General features: G+C 36.0%; 1 pseudogene; it reads right to left on the reverse strand.

Moving 5' to 3' along the window:
* Positions 1-11,258: 11,258 nt before the first annotated feature.
* Positions 11,259-20,086, reverse strand: LOC139463405 (uncharacterized; annotated as a pseudogene).
* Between the last annotated feature and the right edge of the window lie 95 nt (positions 20,087-20,181).

Below are 20,181 nucleotides of genomic sequence, written 5' to 3' on the forward strand. Positions count from 1 at the left end.
TGTGTTTGAAAACCAACTCATCCTGAAAATAGGTTTCTGATTATATTGCCTATTAAGGCCAGACACGGCACCTTAAATTGACATAATTGCTTCAATATGTCAAAATCGAGATTTTGATTTTTTTCGCATATATAATACATGTACTTTGTGATGCAACATGTTTTTTACGATATTGTGTATATTTACTGAATAAAAAACGTTATTTAAATCATAATGTGTGGTATTGTTTTTAAATATGATCGTAATCAATGTGGAAAACCCTGAACTTTCACCCATGACAACGCCCCCGCAGCTGTAACGAACCCCTTCATGTTATACATCGATAGAAAGCTGATCGTTTCCGCCATCTTTCTGTGCAAAAACATTCTAAAAATAGATATTCCACGTGAGGCTATCGTCGGTTTTTCCCGCGAGTCAATCGTACGTAAATTACCATTTAAGGAGAAATATCCCGTAATGCAACATTCGGGAATATTCGTTCGATCCAAATAAAGTAAAACGTATCCCACAATGCAACATTCGGCTTAGCAACAAAACACCGGTCTTTTCCGGTAGGTATACAAAATGGCGGCTGCTTTGCGAAAGATTGACAGGCAAACATCGTTTTTGATATTTTCTTAACTGAAAATTGTTGTATTTTTTTAAAATGAGGTCAAAACACGTGTCACAACACGCCAATGGTTAGAATAGGAGGCGAAGGGCAAGTCAGTTGAAGCAGGCACGTTCGAAATGCGGTGTTAGAGTTACGACCCGTGTTGACAGCGCGATCATCCCCGTGTCAGATTCTGACAGCTTGGACGTTTTAGATGCATCGGAATCATCCGGGGACCACGCCGTTGGGGAAAACATCCCCTTTGGAGACAATGAAGGTGAGAATTCTTTTTTATTGAATGCAACTTCACGCAGCGACATAAAACTATCAAAATTTAAAGCTGCTGAAAATATCAAATCTCCCGTGCTTGACAATGATGAACCTAAACCTCAATGGATGTCTATTGACATGAGACAAATGAATTTTTTTTTTCAAGAGATTGAATGCCTATCATGTCACGAACAGGGTTTTTTTTTTTTGTTTGAAAAGAGTGACAATTTTGATAGATTTGGATTTGCTGTAAACGTTATGTTGACATGTCAAAACTGTCAGATGTGTGTTGCAAAAAATTACACTTCACAAAGGTCAGGTAATCAATCTGGTACCAATCCCTTTCAGGTCAATGACATTTTTATGCTCTGTCAGAGGTAGGACTTGGTGATGCTGCAATGAAAAGGTTTTGTCTGTTTTTTGGAATGGAAGGTCTCCATCCTAAGACATTACAACAAAAACAAAACATTCTTTCACAGGTTGTTGTTGAAAATACTAAGGAAGTTTTGTCAACATCAGACATTGTCTCGATGCAGAAATTGCAGAAAAGATGGTACCTGTGTATCAAAGAATGTCTGATGAAAACCTCCTTAAGAGGATGGTGAAAGGCAAGACACAGAATGCTAATGAATGCTTGCATTCCGTGATTTAGTCCCGTTGTCCGAAGACCGTCTTTTTGGGTGCAAGGCGGTTGCATCGGGCAGTGGCGTCTGCAATAGCTTCGTTCATTGAGGGTACATGTCACATTACTCAGGTAATGAACAAGCTTGCAATAGAAGCTAATGAAATAACAGCAGCTTCTATTGAAAGACTTGATAATGTGAGAACCCTCAAAGCAAGGAAACAAAGCCAGGAGACATCTAAGATAGAACGTAGTGCAAAGTGGGAGGCTAAAAAAAAGGGACCGAGTTCATGTTGAGGCAGCTGAAGGCTTGTTGTATGGTGCTGGGGAGTTTTAAGTCCTGTTATTTCTTTGTACATGCATTGTTTTATGTATCTTGAATACATCCCATCAGTAAACTAAGATTTTGTAACTGTTTAATAGGTGCTGAAGGAAGAAAACCATATACAAACTTATTTCCTCATTTTCTCCATTAACCTCATTTTGGATCTTAGTGAACATAGATCTCAACCGTTATTGGCCCGATTTGGATGAAATTTAGTGTACATATAGGCAGAGGATTACTTTACGCAATAACAGAGAGACTTTTTGAAATTTGTTGGCCATTTTGATTTTAAAAAATAAATTATGGGTAAAAATCAACCTAAAAAATGGGAAATTTTGAAAAAATATTTTAAAAATATATGCCAGTCTTTTTTTAATTTTTCTTTCTGTCATTGCACCCAACACCATACAAGCTTTGTTATACAACTGAAATTTTATAAATATCTTTATTGGTCTTAGAGAAAAACTGAATCTAATTTCCATCTTTTTCAGGCTTGTGGCGGCCATTTTGGATGTTTCCATGGCAACCGGTGGCAACATCACCTGGAAAAGACTCTATTTCAATTGTTAATATGTATACCTCAAAGTTGTAACCAATTAAAACTAACAATTACTTGTGAAGCATTTTGTCAACTGTAAGGTGCAGTGTCTGGCCTTAACTTACACAAGATACACAATTTTGAGTAATAAACAGTTGAATGTAGAAATCTGTTAATGTTGACAGGAAGAGAACAGTCATTATCTTAGGGTTATGTTGAATATCATTAACATGATTAAGGCTTTAATGACTTATTGATAAATAAGAAATATACACAGCAAATTCTGTCATTGTCATTGTAGTATTTGTCTATACTATTACTTAAACACTACATTAATAGCCATAATCACATTCAATTACAGGGATCGATTTCTCTACATACAAGCCCCACCAGTGCAGGTAAACACATTGCTGGGTCCACTTGCACAGAACAATCTTAGCACTTCAATTATTGTAAATCCTTAAGATCACGATCTTAGGCTTCAGCTACAATCACTGTCCAACTGATCAAAGGGATTGTGGGCTATGATCATTGTAAGCTACAAGTGAAACTTACAATTGGTCCAAACCAGTCTGAAGTAGCTAAGATCGTTGTGGTCCCTGAATAAACTTGACAAAATGGCGTGCAGGACCTCATCCAATTCACATAAATATTCTACCTTATGTTCAAATATTGCCTTGTTATTTTGTTAACTTTATGATTCAAATCAACACTTTAATTTAAGATTTAACGTCAGAAATATCGTTAATTGCAATGGTGAACCACTTAACTATGGAATCGATAGCTAAAAGTAAAAGTACTCTACCCACCGGACTCAATGCTGAAAGAAGTGTTAAACAACATACCTTTTCACTAATCAAGGGAAGGATAAAAAGTTGTATGCAAGCGATTAGTAACGTCCGTGACCTTTTCGATAACTCAAGGGCAGCTAATCATAGTTTATACTCTAGATGAGAGTGGTTTCCCTTTGTGTAAGCATGTAGCGTAGAATCTACCTTGCCCAGTGTATTAATGTTGTAGAATCGCTGAGCTCCCCCTGTTATTCTTTTCGGTCCCATTCGTGTCAGTTATTTTTGTCTTTAGTTCATCATTAAATTAATCTACAAATAAATATTAGATGAAGTCAAACATGTTTAAATCTAAAATCGAGTTGGCAGGGGACGAGGGATTTTAAAATCTGAATTAAAAAGAAAAGAAAAGTGTTTATTAAACAAGCAAATACACATGATGAGACATTTGAAATTTGTGTAAAATTTCCCATAAATAGCAAAAGTAAAATTTACACCTTCTTAAAATAATTATCAATATAATTAATACCAAGTGAATATATATTAAACAACTGCTTTCTCCAAACATTATTCATTATTATTATTTCCCATGCATTCTTGAAATCCTGCGTCTTCCTGTGTTTTGAAAAGGTACTCATAACATCCTTTGTCACAGCAACGAAAAGAAAGCATGAAGGATATATTTAGGATTTTACGAAAAGCTCCCCCATGTTATGTTATTAGGAAATATTTTTAGTATTATTTATTTTAATTTTCATAATGATTGTGTCACTAAATAATATATTTATTCGTATTTCAATACTTTTGATAAAAAACATGAGTAGGTATTTCTCAAGTTGAAACAGATAACAATTCCTAAATCATGACACTATTAATGCCAACAAAAATATATGCCATCATTCTAGTAATCGTTTCCTTCAAATAATTGGCACCTTTCTTGAAACTGTGCAAGGTGCCATGGAGGGAGGTACATGTTGTGTCATGAACAGTTCCACTTATTGTATACGCAGGCAACTGTAGACAGGAGTCGAGTTTAAGATATTTGTACCTCCACCGTTGAAGATTTCAATCTTAGATGAGCCGTCTTACAATCACACTAAGATGGGTTTGTGCAAGTGGAATAGGACAATTGTATGGTGATTGTAAAATTGATTGTAGCCGCCTAAGATCGATTGTAACTAAGATTGTTCTGTGCAAGTAGGCCCAGGTGTCGGTAACTATTAGGTGAGGTTAGGTCGCACCCAGTGCAGGTAACATTTCCAACCATAAGTGGAAAACTGAATTCTTTTAGAACTGGCTGCAAGTCTTTTGAATCCAGGAAACAAAAGTTCATGAAAATAGTGAAATACACAGGTGGTCTGAATGCATTGAACATGCTGGACTCTTCACAATTACCACTAGAACAGTCACTCATGAGGTTACAATCACAACAGACACTTTGAGACTTCTGTTTAAGGTTGTTTACTCGATATCATGATATGAAAAGGCATGTACAGATTCACCTCAAAATAAATTCTAGAGCACATTCTCAAGGGGTTTTTTTCTTTGAATTTATTTAAAATTCAAAATAACAGAAAATTTTGGTTGTGCAACCTGCTTAGTTCACTTTGTTGCACCTGGTGCAGGTGGTAAGACAGAAAAAAATGAAATCGTACCCTGAATTATAGACCAAGGCCCCGATGACTATGACTATGGAGTAGCATTGATTATCATCGTCATATTTTTTATTTCAGTTGGCACACAACAGCATCCCTCCTGATCAAGTGAAAAGGAATCCTATGACACCGCTTGATCTTTGTCTGACATGGAAATCTGCAAATCAAATAAGGTGGAAGAATAACATCTGGTTAAAAAATTTATGTGGAAAAGTAAGGTTTTTTTTTACATTTTGGGTAAGATTAAACTTCCAAATTTCATCAGGGGTTTGAAAATTAAAGGATGATAAATTCCTCATGGCTTGTTATGTGTTATTTATCCACTGTTTCCTTTTTTTGGACTTTTATTTTTATAAAATATACATTAAATGTAAAACTAGGCAAAAAGTCAGCAAAATCAGTCAAAATCAAGAAGGTCCAAAATCGCAAACATAACTGCATTGAGGTGGGTGTCTGAGTTGAAGCAAATATTGATCTGAACAATAATCTATCAGCAGGTCAAAAATCACCCACGTAACTGCTGTTATCTGAACACAGTTCAGGTTTGAGATTCACCATGAACTTTTCAGGTATTGAGGGGTTGTGGGGTCCAAAAGTCATCTGAAAATGATTGAATACATGAATAATGGACATGAAATTTAAATTACAACATAAAATAGAATGGTCATGTATGTAAAGACATGTTCAATAGTCACTTTCAAATTTATCTTCCTTTTAAGGTGGTCGAAAATAACATGGCTGCGGATATAACGACACAAAACATAGACCAATGTTGATATATGTTGGTTAGTTGCTTGTTATTGTAACAAGATGACAGTAATAATATCTAGATTCTAAATATGGCCACCATGTCAACCATATTGAATTTGTCGTCCATGCTAAATTATATTACATTGTACTTTGGGGCATAGTATTATTTTTTTAACTGCTGTTACTTTAACTGCACATACTTCACATGTGCCCCCTTATCTACATTTACTGCATTTTCGTTTAGTCCTTTTGGTTTTATGCATATACCGGTAAATTGGAGTGATGAATGGAAAATATCAACACTGTAAATGGTGACACAGGAGTGTATTAAATGTAATGAATTGATCTAAGTGTTAAAATGAAAATGATATTGAGAAAACAGCCACATAATAAAATATATAAGTACCCTTTATCAGAGCGGCAAATCAGTTCTAGAAATGTGAATTTTATTGGGATTCCAAACTGTATATTTGTTCAAGATAAGGATTTGAAATATCTGATGTTGGTTCTTTTTGTAATGTTGCAACATAAACATAAATACAGTCATCCCTTGCTAAAACACCCTTCATGAAATACCACAGATTGGGTTAAACTTCAGGTAAAATACATGGGTCCCATACATTTAAATACTTCCCCCACAAACGCATTTTTAGGTCATCGGAAATAGCATATCAACAAATCTGCTCTGAAATTATGCAAGTTAGTCCTGTTGTAAGGATGCACATATGTTCTTGAGAAGTGTTCATTGTATACATCTAGACTTAGGACATATGTTTGCAATCTATTTGATTAAGTTTAGTCATATTTTTTATTTGAAACACTATGTGCTTCTTAAAACACTTGCCTTCAACTATTTGTTCTTATGTTTTTGATCATGCAACTTTCTATGTACTTATTGGGTTGGAATTATCAAAAGGGTAGCAGTTTTGGGGCACCATTGTTGAGAAATATGCCAGAAAATAAATCTTGAAAGTGTGCTTTCACTAATTGTTGTTAATAAAGTGTATAAATGGGCTGAGAAATGTGTGAATTTGAAATATTTGAAATATTTTATTTAAGGTTTGAGATAAAATGCAAATTTTACAGTATTTTAACAGAGCTCCAGATAAGATTTTTGATTCAGTTTTTTGTGGTTTCAGATATCTGCTTTAAAGTGATGTCATGAACTGGATGCTGCACTCTTGATTCCAACACTATTATTGTCATGACCAAATGTTAAAGTTCATATTCAGCAAGTTGAAGATAACTGACACCATCTTTAAGTATAAGTTTCACAAATATGATATTCAGAAGTTTTTTTGTTTTCACTACTGATGTATATATAGTATAAAAAAATGGATTTCTGTATAGAATAGAATAAAGTATTGGAATACATGTGATACTAGTTGTGTTTCCGTCACCACAATCTCACTAAAATCAGACCTTAGTTCTCGCTACCACTAAACAAAGACCTGAAGAAATCCCATTAGGAGTCACGTCAGAATGACCTTTCATTCGACCAATCAGAGCGTTGCTTACCAGATCATGAAAGTGACAGTCAGAATGTGATTTCTAATCATACAACCTCGAAAACTTTAACACGGGGTATTCCGAAAGATAGTTACAGGTTTAACGACTGAATCCATACAATGTAGACCATCTATTAGCCACTCCAGAATGTTCTTTTGTTTAGTTTTCAAATTTGTAATCAAGAATTTGTCCAAATATGTTTCGAAGCGTAGTCGCCAATTTGAAATTAGTGCCGTAAAGCACGAGAAAGCTGCCCTCTGATTGGTCATTCTATTGGTCGGTCAAAGTTCGCACAAAGTCGGTCTGACGTGACCCGTACTGGGATGTCCTCAGATCTTTGTTTGGCAGTAGCAAGAACTATGGTCTGATTTTAATGAGATTGTCGTCACCATAGTGTGGATGTTTTATGCTGTTTGAGAGAAAAGATGGCCTAATGGTCTAAAATGCTTCAACACTGCAGAGTTGTGTCAATTGGTTATGTGAGGATTCATTCTGATCACTGGTTTGGAGAATAGTGACCTTAAGCTGAACAGATGGACATGTGGCAGTGTGATTTGAAAGTGAGACACAAATTTATGCAACCACATGAGGTATTGTGGTGCTGAAACGAAGGATCATATTCTGGATTTGAACCCATGACCAGTACATCAAGTTCCATCAACCATGACAATTGGGACACCTGTGCACCCAAGTTTCTCTCACTCTACTTCAACAAAATTGCAGTACCATAAAGGCAGAAATTAATAAGTAGGGTCTGTGTGACTAATAAAGCAGTTTCTTGTCACTTTTCGGCCCAGTTTTATATCACAATTAGATATATATTGGGTAGGAACACTAACCCTAGAACCTTACGATTCTTGTTCTTTTGAGATTCCGTAACAGCTGCGTCTGATTCAAGAATAATCCAGTTTTACATCACTGTCGGACATATATTGAATAGAAGCCCTAACCCTAGCACCTTATCATTCGTGTTTCTGTTGAGATACGATAACATCAGCGTCTGTATCAGGAATAATCCAGTTTTAAATCACTGTCGGACATATATTGAGTAGAAACCTTAACCCTAGCACCTTATCATTCATGTTTCTTTTGAGATACGAGAACATCAGCGTCTGTATCAGAAATAACCCAGTTTTACATCACAACTAGACATATATTGGGTAGAAACCCTAACCCTAGCACCTTATCATTCATGTTTCTGTTGAGATACGATGACATCAGCGTCTGTATCAGGAATAACCCAGTTTTACATCACAATTAGACATATATTAGGTAGAAACCCTAACCCTAGCACCTTATTCATGTTTCTGTTGAGATATGAGAACATCAGCGTCTTTATCAGGAATAATCCAGTTTTACATCACTGTCGGACATATACTGAGTAGAAACCCTAGCCCTAGCACCTTATCATTCATGTTTCTGTTGAGATACGAGAACATCAGCGTCTGTATCAGGAATAACCCAGTTTTACATCACAATTAGACATATATTAGGTAGAAACCCTAACCCTAGCACCTTATCATTCGTGTTTCTGTTGAGATACGAGAACATCAGCGTCTGTATCAGAAATAACCCAGTTTTACATCACAATTAGACATATATTGAGTAGAAACCCTAACCCTAGCACCTTATCATTCATGTTTCTGTTAAGATACGAGAACATCAGCGTCTGTATCAGGAATAATCCAGTTTTACATCACTGTCGGACATATATTGAGTAGAAACCCTAACCCTAGCACCTTATCATTCATGTTTCTGTTAAGATACGAGAACATCAGCGTCTGTATCAGAAATAACCCAGTTTTACATCACAATTAGACATATATTAGGTAGAAACCCTAACCCTAGCACCTTATCATTCATGTTTCTGTTGAGATTTCGTGATATCTGCGTCTGATTCAAGAATAACGCAGTTTTACATCACTGTCGGACATATATTAAGTAGAAACCTTAACCCTAGAACCTTATCATTCATGTTTCTGTTGAAAGTTTGTGACATCTGCGTCTGATTCAAGAAAAACGCAGTTTTACATCACTTTCGGACATATACTGAGTAGAAACCCTAACCCTAGCACCTTATCATTCATGTTTCTGTTGAGATACGAGAACATCAGCGTCTGATTCAAGAATAGCGCAGTTTTACATCACTGTCGGACATATACTGAGTAGAAACCCTAACCCTAGCACCTTATCATTCATGTTTCTGTTAAGATACGAGAACATCAGCGTCTGTATCAGGAATAACCCAGTTTTACATCACAATTAGACATATATTGGGTAGAAACCCTAACCCTAGCACCTTATCATTCATGTTTCTGTTGAGATACGATAACATCAGCGTCTGTATCAGGAATAACCCAGTTTTACATCACAATTAGACATATATTAGGTAGAAACCCTAACCCTAGCACCTTATCATTCATGTTTCTGTTGAGATACGAGAACATCAGCGTCTGTATCAGAAATAACCCAGTTTTTCATCACAATTAGACATATATTGAGTAGAAAGCACCTTATCATTCATGTTTCTGTTAAGATACGAGAACATCAGCGTCTGTATCAGGAATAATCCAGTTTTACATCACTGTCGGACATATATTGAGCAGAAAACCTAACCCTAGCACCTTATCATTCATGTTTCTGTTAAGATACGAGAACATCAGCGTCTGTATCAGAAATAACCCAGTTTTACATCACAATTAGACATATATTAGGTAGAAACCCTAACCCTAGCACCTTATCATTCATGTTTCTGATGAGATACGAGAACATCAGCATCTGATTCAAGAATAACGCAGTTTTACATCACTGTCGGACATATATTAAGTAGAAACCTTCACCCTAGAACCTTATCATTCATGTTTCTGTTAAGATACGAGAACATCAGCGTCTGTATCGGGAATAACCCAGTTTTACATCACAATTAGACATATATTAGGTAGAAACCCTAACCCTAGCACCTTATCATTCATGTTTCTGTTGAGATACGATAACATCAGCGTCTGTATCAGGAGTAATCCAGTTTAACTTCACCGTCGGACATATATTGGGTAGAAACCCTAACCCTAGCACCTTATCATTCATGTTTCTGTTAAGATACGAGAACAGCAGCGTCTGTATCAGGAATAACCCAGTTTAACTTCACTGTCGGACATATATTAGGTAGAAACCCTAACCCTAGAACCTCATGATTCATATTTGTTGAGATATCATAACATCAGCGTCTGTATCAAGAATAACCCAGTTTTACATCACTGTTGGACATGTATTGAGTGGAAACCCTAACCCTTGAACCTCATGATTCTTGTTTCTGTAGAGATTTCGTGATATCTGCGTCATAATAAAGAATAATCCAGTTTTACATCACTGTTGGACACATATTGGGTAGAAACTCTAACCCTAGCAACTCATGATTCATGAAATACGATAACATCAGCGTCTGTATCAGGAATAACCCAGTTTAACATCACCGTCGGACATATATTGGGCAGAAACCCTAACCCTAGAACCATGTGATTCATGTTTCTGTTTATATTTAGCGACATTAGCGTCTGATTCAAGAATAACGCAGCTTTATGTCACTGTCGGATATATATTGGGTAGTAACCATTACCAAAGCACCTCGCGATTCATGTTTCTGTTGAGATAATATGGTGACATCATAATTTGGGACTGTCTAACTTACCATCTGTTTTGATGTAAATTCCTAATCTGTAGCATTGATTGCCAGGATTGTAATGTAAGCTGTATCAAGGCCGCTGGTAAATGTATTGTGGACAAGGCAAATCAGTGGCTGACAAGATCAGCAAAACCCATACCATTGGGCACATTAACACAATCAGCCATTTGACATGTCATTCGGTGATGAATACATGAACACATTCATGCCTACATAATACTGTTTATCCTTGTCATAATCAATCAACTACAAACAAAATTCATCATTTTGCTAGTTCTTTATTGTTGAGGAAACAATAAACATAAATGTAACACATGAAAAGAGTTTTGCCTCAAAATGCTGAAAACAGTGTAAGTGAAGAAATTCCATGCACAGTATATTTGTAAGATGCTATATTCACCATATATGATAATCGATATTATGAATGAAAAAAACACACCTCACATTATGAAACAATATATAATATGAATCATATGTTTAGATGTACAGTACTGTCCATGAGAATAGGGAGAAACACTGTCACTCCACACAGTAGCGAACTGATGCTACTCCCTGCTGATCTTTTCACTACTCAGGATGTCAATGCTGACTTCAACACAGAACTCTTCTTCTCAACACTTCTTCTTTCCAGAAACGTACAGGGCACAGTTGCTCTCCCTTCTCAAAGCACACTGTATTGGGAGCTGTATATGTAGTTTAGCGTTGGTGTAAACTGATACCATCAAGTTTCATTACAGCATGGTAGTTGCCCTGAAAAGGTTGAAAATATTCACATAAGTGATGTCATCACCATTGATTGAACATTTTTCATGGAAAAATAACTTATGATTTAACTTCAATATAAATAAATCCACATAGTACACCTTATTTTTACATTTACATAAATCAGTGACATTGTTAAACCCAATATAATGAAAAACAAGCCCCTCCCATTCTATTATCAGCCAATCAGGAAACAGTTGACCGTTTGTGGGTATAGCATACATTTATTTTACGTTCATGGCAACATCAAGTTAAGTTCCATTTAAAATGCCTGTAAAGATATTATAGTTTAATATCATGTTGTCTCACTTAAATTCAAAACTTAATGGGAAGTTATAATTTGCAGTTATCTCAACTGGCAAGGAATTTTTCTCAAGCCAGTTAAATGTGTCCTGGATACAAAATTAAGATGGTGTTTTTACCACAAATATTTTCCTGAAGAAAAATGAAAATATCTGATGATAATTTGTGTACTTTTTGTAATTCACATCCAGAAACTGATATGCATTTATTTTTTGGTAAAAGATTTCTGGCTTCTGGACACAGACTCATAATTTGTATCTGGATATTCGTGTGAAGGAAAATGTGATAACAGATGATAATTTGATCTGATTTTGTTATTTTCAAAGTATGTAAGTGTAAGGTTCTTAAAATACAACCAACATTTTGTGAGGGAGATAACTGATACAGTTAGACATGAATTTCGAAAAAATATATACTTCAACAAAAACCTGCAAAACAAATTTTATACACAGTATACTGTCTCCGAGTGGACCATTCCTTCTTTTAGCCCTTACTACCGAGAGCAAGACAGGGTAACAACAAGTACCATCTTTTAACGTCTTTTGGAATGATGCTTCAAGGGATCAAATTTCTGACCTTCCGCTCTCCGAGCAGACACTCTACCAGTACACCATAGAGGCAGTCAATCAGACTTGGAATTTGATGAATTTCAATGAGTTAAAGTAACTAAGTTGACAATCCATCAGTTTATTGTTATTTTCTGAGAACTAACAATCAACAGTACTTTTCTTATGTTCACCATTTTGTAACTTATGTTCATAAGTGTAGAAAATTCTGGACGGGAAGCATTTTATCTGGACAGGAATATTTGCAAAGTTGCCCTTGCGGGAATTTTATACGCTGCTGTTACATAGCGACACGCTTAACATCAAATCACAATTCTGACATCATTGCTGGGATGATTCATGCCAAGTTTCAGCTTCATAGGCTTTGTAGCTCTAGAGGAGATGTTGAAAGTGTAATCGTTAACGACATACATACTAGCAGAAAAAGGTAACTTTTCTTAATAAAAAGTCCAACAAAACTCAAACTCATTAGAATCAGATCTTAGTTCTCGCTACCGCTAAAAAATGATCTGAGGACATCCCATTATGGGTCACGTCAGCATGACCTTTCATCCAACCAATCAAAGCGTCACTTACCAGATCCTGAAAGTGACAGTCAAAATGTGTTTTCTAATCATGAATCCTCGAAATATTTAACAGAGGGTATTCCGAACGACAGTTACAGGTTTTATGATTATATCCATAAAATTTAGGCCATCTTAAGTCATTCCAGAATGTCGTTTTGGTCAGTTTTAAATTTATGTAATCGAGAATACGTCAAAATATGTTTCGAGGCGAAGTCGCCAGTTTGAAACTAGTGCAGTAAAGCTCGATATAGCTACCTTCTGATTGGCAAATGTCGATTTCAGTCATTTCATTGGTCGGTCCATCGATCGCGAAAGGTCGTTCCTACGTGACCCGTAATGGGATGTCCTCAGATCTTTGGTTAGCGGTAGCGAAAACTAAGATCAGATTTTAATGAGATTGAACAAAACTAAGTTTAATCTGAAATTAAATAATGCATCTTTCAATATGCATATTGATGAAGACATTTCCTCAGTTTTAAGGTCGTGATTCACAATTTGCATGCAAATGTTTATGGACTGCACATAATTTGTGTGTTTGCATGTTAGTTGGGAGCAAGGTATTTACACACGATTTCATAATGTAAACAGCAAACAATGTTGTTTAGCTCTCTGGGTCTCATAAAATCTTTTTTCTTTTTGTTCAACTGTAATTAAAAATGCTGTCACGGCTTGATGACATGTTGCAAACACAAAATGCGCAAAACGAAGTTGCCAAACATTTTTAATGTTCATCGAATCACAAATATCATCTGCCACATTAATAATCGGACAATTCTTGGGTTAAGACGAATTAGTGGCAGAACAGTACATTACCAGTTGAGAGAGCACAACATCCGGTCACAACATTCAGCAATATGCCTAATTTTGCTTACACAGGACTATCAGTCACACTTGGTGTAGACAGCATCTGAGGTTCAGAAGAAAAACAGGGACAGTACACTGTTCACAAATGAGTGAGGGTTTCATCTGAACAGCTCTGATGGTCGTGCAAAGGTCTACATGCATACTGGAGAATGTTTTAGCAACTCTTGCATTACTTATCATAATCAGTTTTGGGGTGGAACTGAAATGGTATGGGGTGGCATCACAACTCATGGGAAAACACGACTCATCATTGTTATGAGGACATCGTTTGAGATCATGTTCTTGCCTTTGTGCACATGCAGGGACGTAATGTCATGTTGCAGCAGGATAGTGCCCGCCTACAAGTTGCACCCCTCTTTAGGGCGTGTCTCTCCATCTCCAATTACCAGGAATGGATTTTGTCAATGAATTTGTTATGATAAAACATTGATGAGACAAAAGACCAAATATTATGTTGTAATTTACAATAACATAACATTTACACTACTTAATACACAGCAGTTACTTTTTTCCATTAGTATAGATGAACACAGCCATGACATAAGCTTATTTGAACCTTCGCTTTGTGTACCGGTAAGCTACAAGTGATCATCATCATTTCTACAAAGTTAAGTTTCAGCTTCTTGGAGAGTGTAGTTTCTCTTTTTTTATTTTCATTCCTAATTGTTTTTCAAGAAGCAATTTCAGCCCCTCCATTTCTCCAATTTGAATCCCCACCATTGGAGAATTGATTCCAACCAAATATGGTTGATATCTATCTCTTAGTTCCAGAGAGGAAGTCGTTTAAAGCAATATAGCCAAATTATTCCTATTTGGCCCCGCCACCCAGTCCTTTGGGGGGTCAGCCCTCTCCATTTGTACAATTTTTAATCCCCAGCATTGGAGAATGCTTCCAACCAAATATGGTTGATATCTATCTCTTAGTTCCAATAAAGAAGTCGTTTGAAGCAATATAGCCAAATTACTCCTATTCCGCCTTGCCACCCAGCCCTTTGGGAGGTCAGCCCCACCATTTGTACAATTTTGAATCCTCACCACCTACGGATGCTTCCAGTCAAATTTCGTTAATTGTCAATTTGTGGTCAAAAGAAGAAGTTTTTAGAAAAAATCGTTGACATACGGACAACGGACCCCACAGTATGGCATAAGCTCACCTTGGTGAGCTAATAGTTGTGTCAGGATGACAAACATCAGACAAGCAGGCCATGTTGTTTGTATTCAAAAAGTATTTTGTTTTATTTTGTATATTTGTCTTATCTGGAAAAATAGTCTATGCTATATTACAACCAGTTTGTTTAACGTTTCGAGGCGATCAATGTTACCTTTGTTGGGTGCAACTGGACCAAACAAGCTATTTACACCAGGCTTCTTGTAACTGGACAGTGAAACCTGTGAACATGGTATACAAAGAATGAAAATCTTCATAAGAATAAACACAACACATGACACCACAGAACTGAATGAACAAATTGTAAAATAAAACACTGGACAACCACATAACTTAATCCGAGTCCCATTGTGGTGCTACACATGCCAGGTGTCATTAAGTTTTAGTTTCCTTGGTTTCTGAGAAGAAAGTTCTTAAAGTTGAACAAATCAGAATTGGAAGCTACAAAAATACCTTTGCAAATGAAGGTTAAAAAAGTGTAATAAACATCCATCAACCTCTTCATGACAACATTGCTAAGGTTATCTAGGATAAACAAAAATATGCCTCACTACGAACCGTTTAAATGGGCCTGAAACTGATCAGAATTTATTTTTAGGGAATTAAATACTGGTAAAGGTCATCATAAATAGATTAACAAGATTATGCAGAAATAAGTAACAAATGTTCAGATACACCAAATGATATAAATATTTAATAATGATTGACAAATGAGGAAAAACGAGTGAATTGTTTATGACCACTTAAAATAATGGTGCTTGGTCCAGGCAGGCAAGAGGTTGATAGCACTAACAACTATCCATGTAATTGGGGTGTAATGTCACCAAATCAGCCAGGTCACACAAAACTGACATTCCATATAGTTGCCCTTTGGGAATGTTAAGAATCAAATTTCTGTGACTACGTTTTTGAGACTGACTTACTTGGATCATGTCCGTAACAATCCAAACAGTGTTAGTATACCTGTAATCTAGCTACAAGGGTGCATGCAAAGGGTATGACCATGGCATGATAATCTGAATCTGAAATCTGAAAAGAACAGTAGATCTATTTTATACCATTGTTGGAGTGCATAATAACATACATATATAACCAATCATAGCTTCACTTCCCAAAAGATTCATAGGAAACATTGCAAGTACAAGGTTATTACACTTACTGGTACATTCCATTATTAGGACACAAAAAGGTGAAAGATGATGGCATGACCAAATGGAACATATGATCACTGAAACATAGCACATTGGAGATTGCAATATAGTATTACAGCCTGATAAATGAATAACGCCATGATACATGAGTACCTGGTCAAAATAACATTCAATATGGCTGCAATGTCGTCACCCCAAAAAATCACAGACACAGTTTACCAGATTCAACCTATTGTAATGGAGGCCAGATGTGCCCATTGTATTGGTGCCATTAAACTGACTCATGTAACGGAGCTCCAGATAACTTTTTGAGCAATTCAGTTTTTACTTTAGGGTTTCTATTTTAATTGGGTTATTACATTTTTCATTGGGTAACCAATATTTTTTCACTCATGTATTCATCACTCTCTTGGGTCTTTCCCAAAATTAGTGAACATTTTAAGATTTCAAAAAAATGAAATAATGTTCTAAATACATAGGTTTGACTCAGAAAGTAAATTAGCTTGTAATTGTGTTTCAGCAATTAGCTCCTTTGTATGCATGCTGAAAAAGCTTCGTTGGGTATTTATGCGAGCTGTTTTAATAATTTGAGTTTTTCATTTAATGCATGCGATTCTGTACACAAGTTAATGGAAACTAATTGGGTTTACATAATTTTTGGGGGTATTTTACACAAATACGCTGCTTATCTGTAGCTCTGATGTAATAAATTTCCCTTCATTACCTTTTGGCTGTCTCCTCACATGACTGACAGAAATACTGTTCGAACAAACTACCCTGGGTACAGGTGTTAAAATTGCATCTGTAGCTTCCCTGAACTTTTTCACAGAATATATTATTACAACAAAAAGGCAATACAAGGGTATAATAAATAAGCAAAAGAAACAAAACTATTTATCTACAGAACAGACTTTCTCACAGCATCTTGACCAATTAAAAGGATGACAGTATATGCAAGAAGACAAATTCACCATTATCCCCTAAATACTAAATACTTGCTATGGAAACTAAATATCCCAAATTATCAAAAGGCACCAGTTCAACAATAGACCTATCTATGTGCCATCCTTGTTAAGGAAATATTGTAAGTTTTTTTTAATCTGCCCAGAAAGAAGCACTACCCTCATTTTCAGTATGGGTCAAAGTTGTGGCATCTTAAAATATCAATTTTTTAAAAATCCTAAACTATCAAAAGGCACCAGTTCACCACTAGACCGATCTGTGTGTCAAGTTTGGTGAAGAAATATTGTAGATTTTTAAGGTATGTTCCAAGAACGATCACTACCCTCATATTTCAGTCAAAGTTGTTGCCATGGAAACTAAAAAGATACATTTTACAAAAATCCAAAACTATCAACAGGCACCAGGTCACCACTAGGCCTATCCATGTACCATGATTGGTGAAGAAAATAGTAAACGTTTTTTCAAAATCTTACACAGAAGTATGAATGCAAGGACTGACCATGTCCATTTTAATACCCCCGCATTACATGTTGTGGGGGATAATAATTGGTAATGAAACGAGTCAAAGAACACATTCATCATGGCTGCAGCAGCACATGAAGACAAAATGTTGCAGTTCCAAATATAAGAATAACTTGCAAAATATGACCCTGTTGTTGGGTTTACCAAATAATTACTGTATATCAAATTTCATAACGTAAATGCAGAAGTGGCTTTCTAAAGGGTGAAAAGTATATGTTCAATAGGGTTGCCATGTCTTGACAGCTTGAAGTTGTATTGGCATCATGTTAGTGGGATCAAATACACAAAATCTCAGCTTATTGAAAATATGATTTTCAGAGAAGATATTGAAAACACAAACAAACTTCATAAGGTATGTGAAAGTTTAAGGCCATAGAAGGCACAGGTAATACAGTCATCCAAGAAGCCACCTCAATTTGCTGGGCAGAGTTGCATCCCTGTCTGTCTCACAGTCCTTGAACCATATTATTTTCCCTTCCGCCCAGCCCATCTCACTGGGTCTATTTTTAAACAAAAATGAAAATAAAATGTTTCTATCAATATTTTACATTTTCAGAGACTAAGCTGCATCCCTTTCATATGCCAGAAATCTATGACAATGGGTTCAAATCCCATAATTACCATGATTATTTTCCTTGGTTTGTGAGCACCATTTCCACGCAGGTGGGTCTCATCAAGTGGTAAATATCTAAGATGTTCCTCCCAGATCAAGCAAAAAATACACCAATGTAAACCCCATAACACATATCAAGTTTCATAATGCCACATCTGAATTGGCTGTGTAATATGCAAAAGTGATATTTTGTAAATAGTCTCATGTTTTAGAATATCATTGCTGAGATTTCAGTTTCATAGGCCTTGTAGATTCAGAGGAGGTTTTGAAAGTGTACAAGTTAGTTATTGACAGATGACAGATAATGCACCATGAAATAAGCTCATTTGACTTCAAATTGGATATTCCTGTATTCATGATAGCCTGTAGTTTGATTACAGTATACCAACTCACACCTCATAACTTAATAAATGGCCTAAGGTCTGAGGGAAAGTTATACTTTCACAATTGCCATAATCAGGTCAGCGAGTTCGCATAGTGAATGGTTGAGTTGGCTTAATGCAACTTAGAACAGAGTTTCAGTAATATCACAGTGTGTCAGCTGATGATCCAGTGAGGAAAGACTGATATAATGAGGTACCGATAATACTACAAATGTGGTTTTTCATATCATGACATCCATGATTTAATTTGATGTATGATGATGCCTCTATTGTCATCCCTGACTTTATCATGGGGGTGCATAAAGATAAATGTTCACAGCACCTGTGCTTAGCTTGTGCTAAAATCTATACAACAGTAAATTAGCCTTAGTATAATAATATAAATTCCCAACATGTATAGGGGTAGAATACAACATACCTGATTTCCTACAAGGGTTGCACCTCAAATTTCCTGAATGTGGCAGGACACAGCCCACTTGGATACCCTGGGAATAAAAAAATGAGTAAATTGGTACTGATATCTTGACATATTGGTTGCAAAGGGAGGTAATCAATGATACATGTATAGTTTACTATAAATTTGCCGGATGCACAATAATCTTTATGATCCTTTATTAACCTCATATGTCTACATATTCCCTCAGTGTTCATCATAACAACAATAACAACAACAACAAACAAAAAAGAGGGCATGTAGACTAGTGAATTAGAGCGTGGGCCTTATCTCACAATGGAGCGAACGCCAGAAATGGACCTCACTTTGAACCCAGAACACAGACCTTTCAGCAAAACAAGTTAATTAACACTAATAATCTAGATGAGATTTGATGCTTCCCCGATGATATATCTATGTTAGTCCTACACTCATTCTGGGCCTACAGACATAGAATACAAACATGCGTCATGTGCAGGGTCAGCAGGCACGTTGACGTTCTCCATCTCAGTATCTGAAAATAAAAAGTACCATAGTGAATGGTTGTAGACTGTAAATTATGTTTGCACAAAGACTAGATAACATTATGACCAACGAACAAGTAAGAACAGATAAACAAAAAGCAAGATCTAACCGATAAATGTTTGATCGAAAACCGATCGCTATGCCGGCCAAGGGGGATAACTCTTTCTGACCACGTCGGGACGAATTTTCCAAAGACAAACTTTAACCTTGTTTGCCAATATATTTTGTAACGATCAGTTCTTATAAATATGTGTAGTTCTATCAAACAAATACACATACAATGGCATGTATGAATGAAAACCGGAACGATCTTCTATTAAGACCGGATTGGTATATCCATAGATCTATCTATTGGTTGTTAAAATTGTAATTAGGTGATGTATAAAATATATATACCGTATGAAGATACTAAATCTAAGTCTAGCCTGTCTAGACCGGAGATAAAAACAACAACAAAATGATGACATCCTACCATCTGCTGAATGCTGTGTTCGACACTGCATGTTCCAATATGGCGTGGAATGCGCCCCTGTGAACATACATCCTAATATGGTTATGCTATTTAATTGTTACTGTTAGCTAGTAGTAGCAGTAAATGTTGGTCTCCAGAGACGTAGAGACCGTCTTTGTACCT

The sequence above is a fragment of the Haliotis cracherodii genome, unplaced genomic scaffold, assembly GCF_022045235.1.
Source record: "Haliotis cracherodii isolate W230 unplaced genomic scaffold, xgHalCrac1.p SCAF_1, whole genome shotgun sequence".
In the NCBI taxonomy this organism is placed as follows: Eukaryota; Metazoa; Mollusca; class Gastropoda; order Lepetellida; family Haliotidae; genus Haliotis; species Haliotis cracherodii.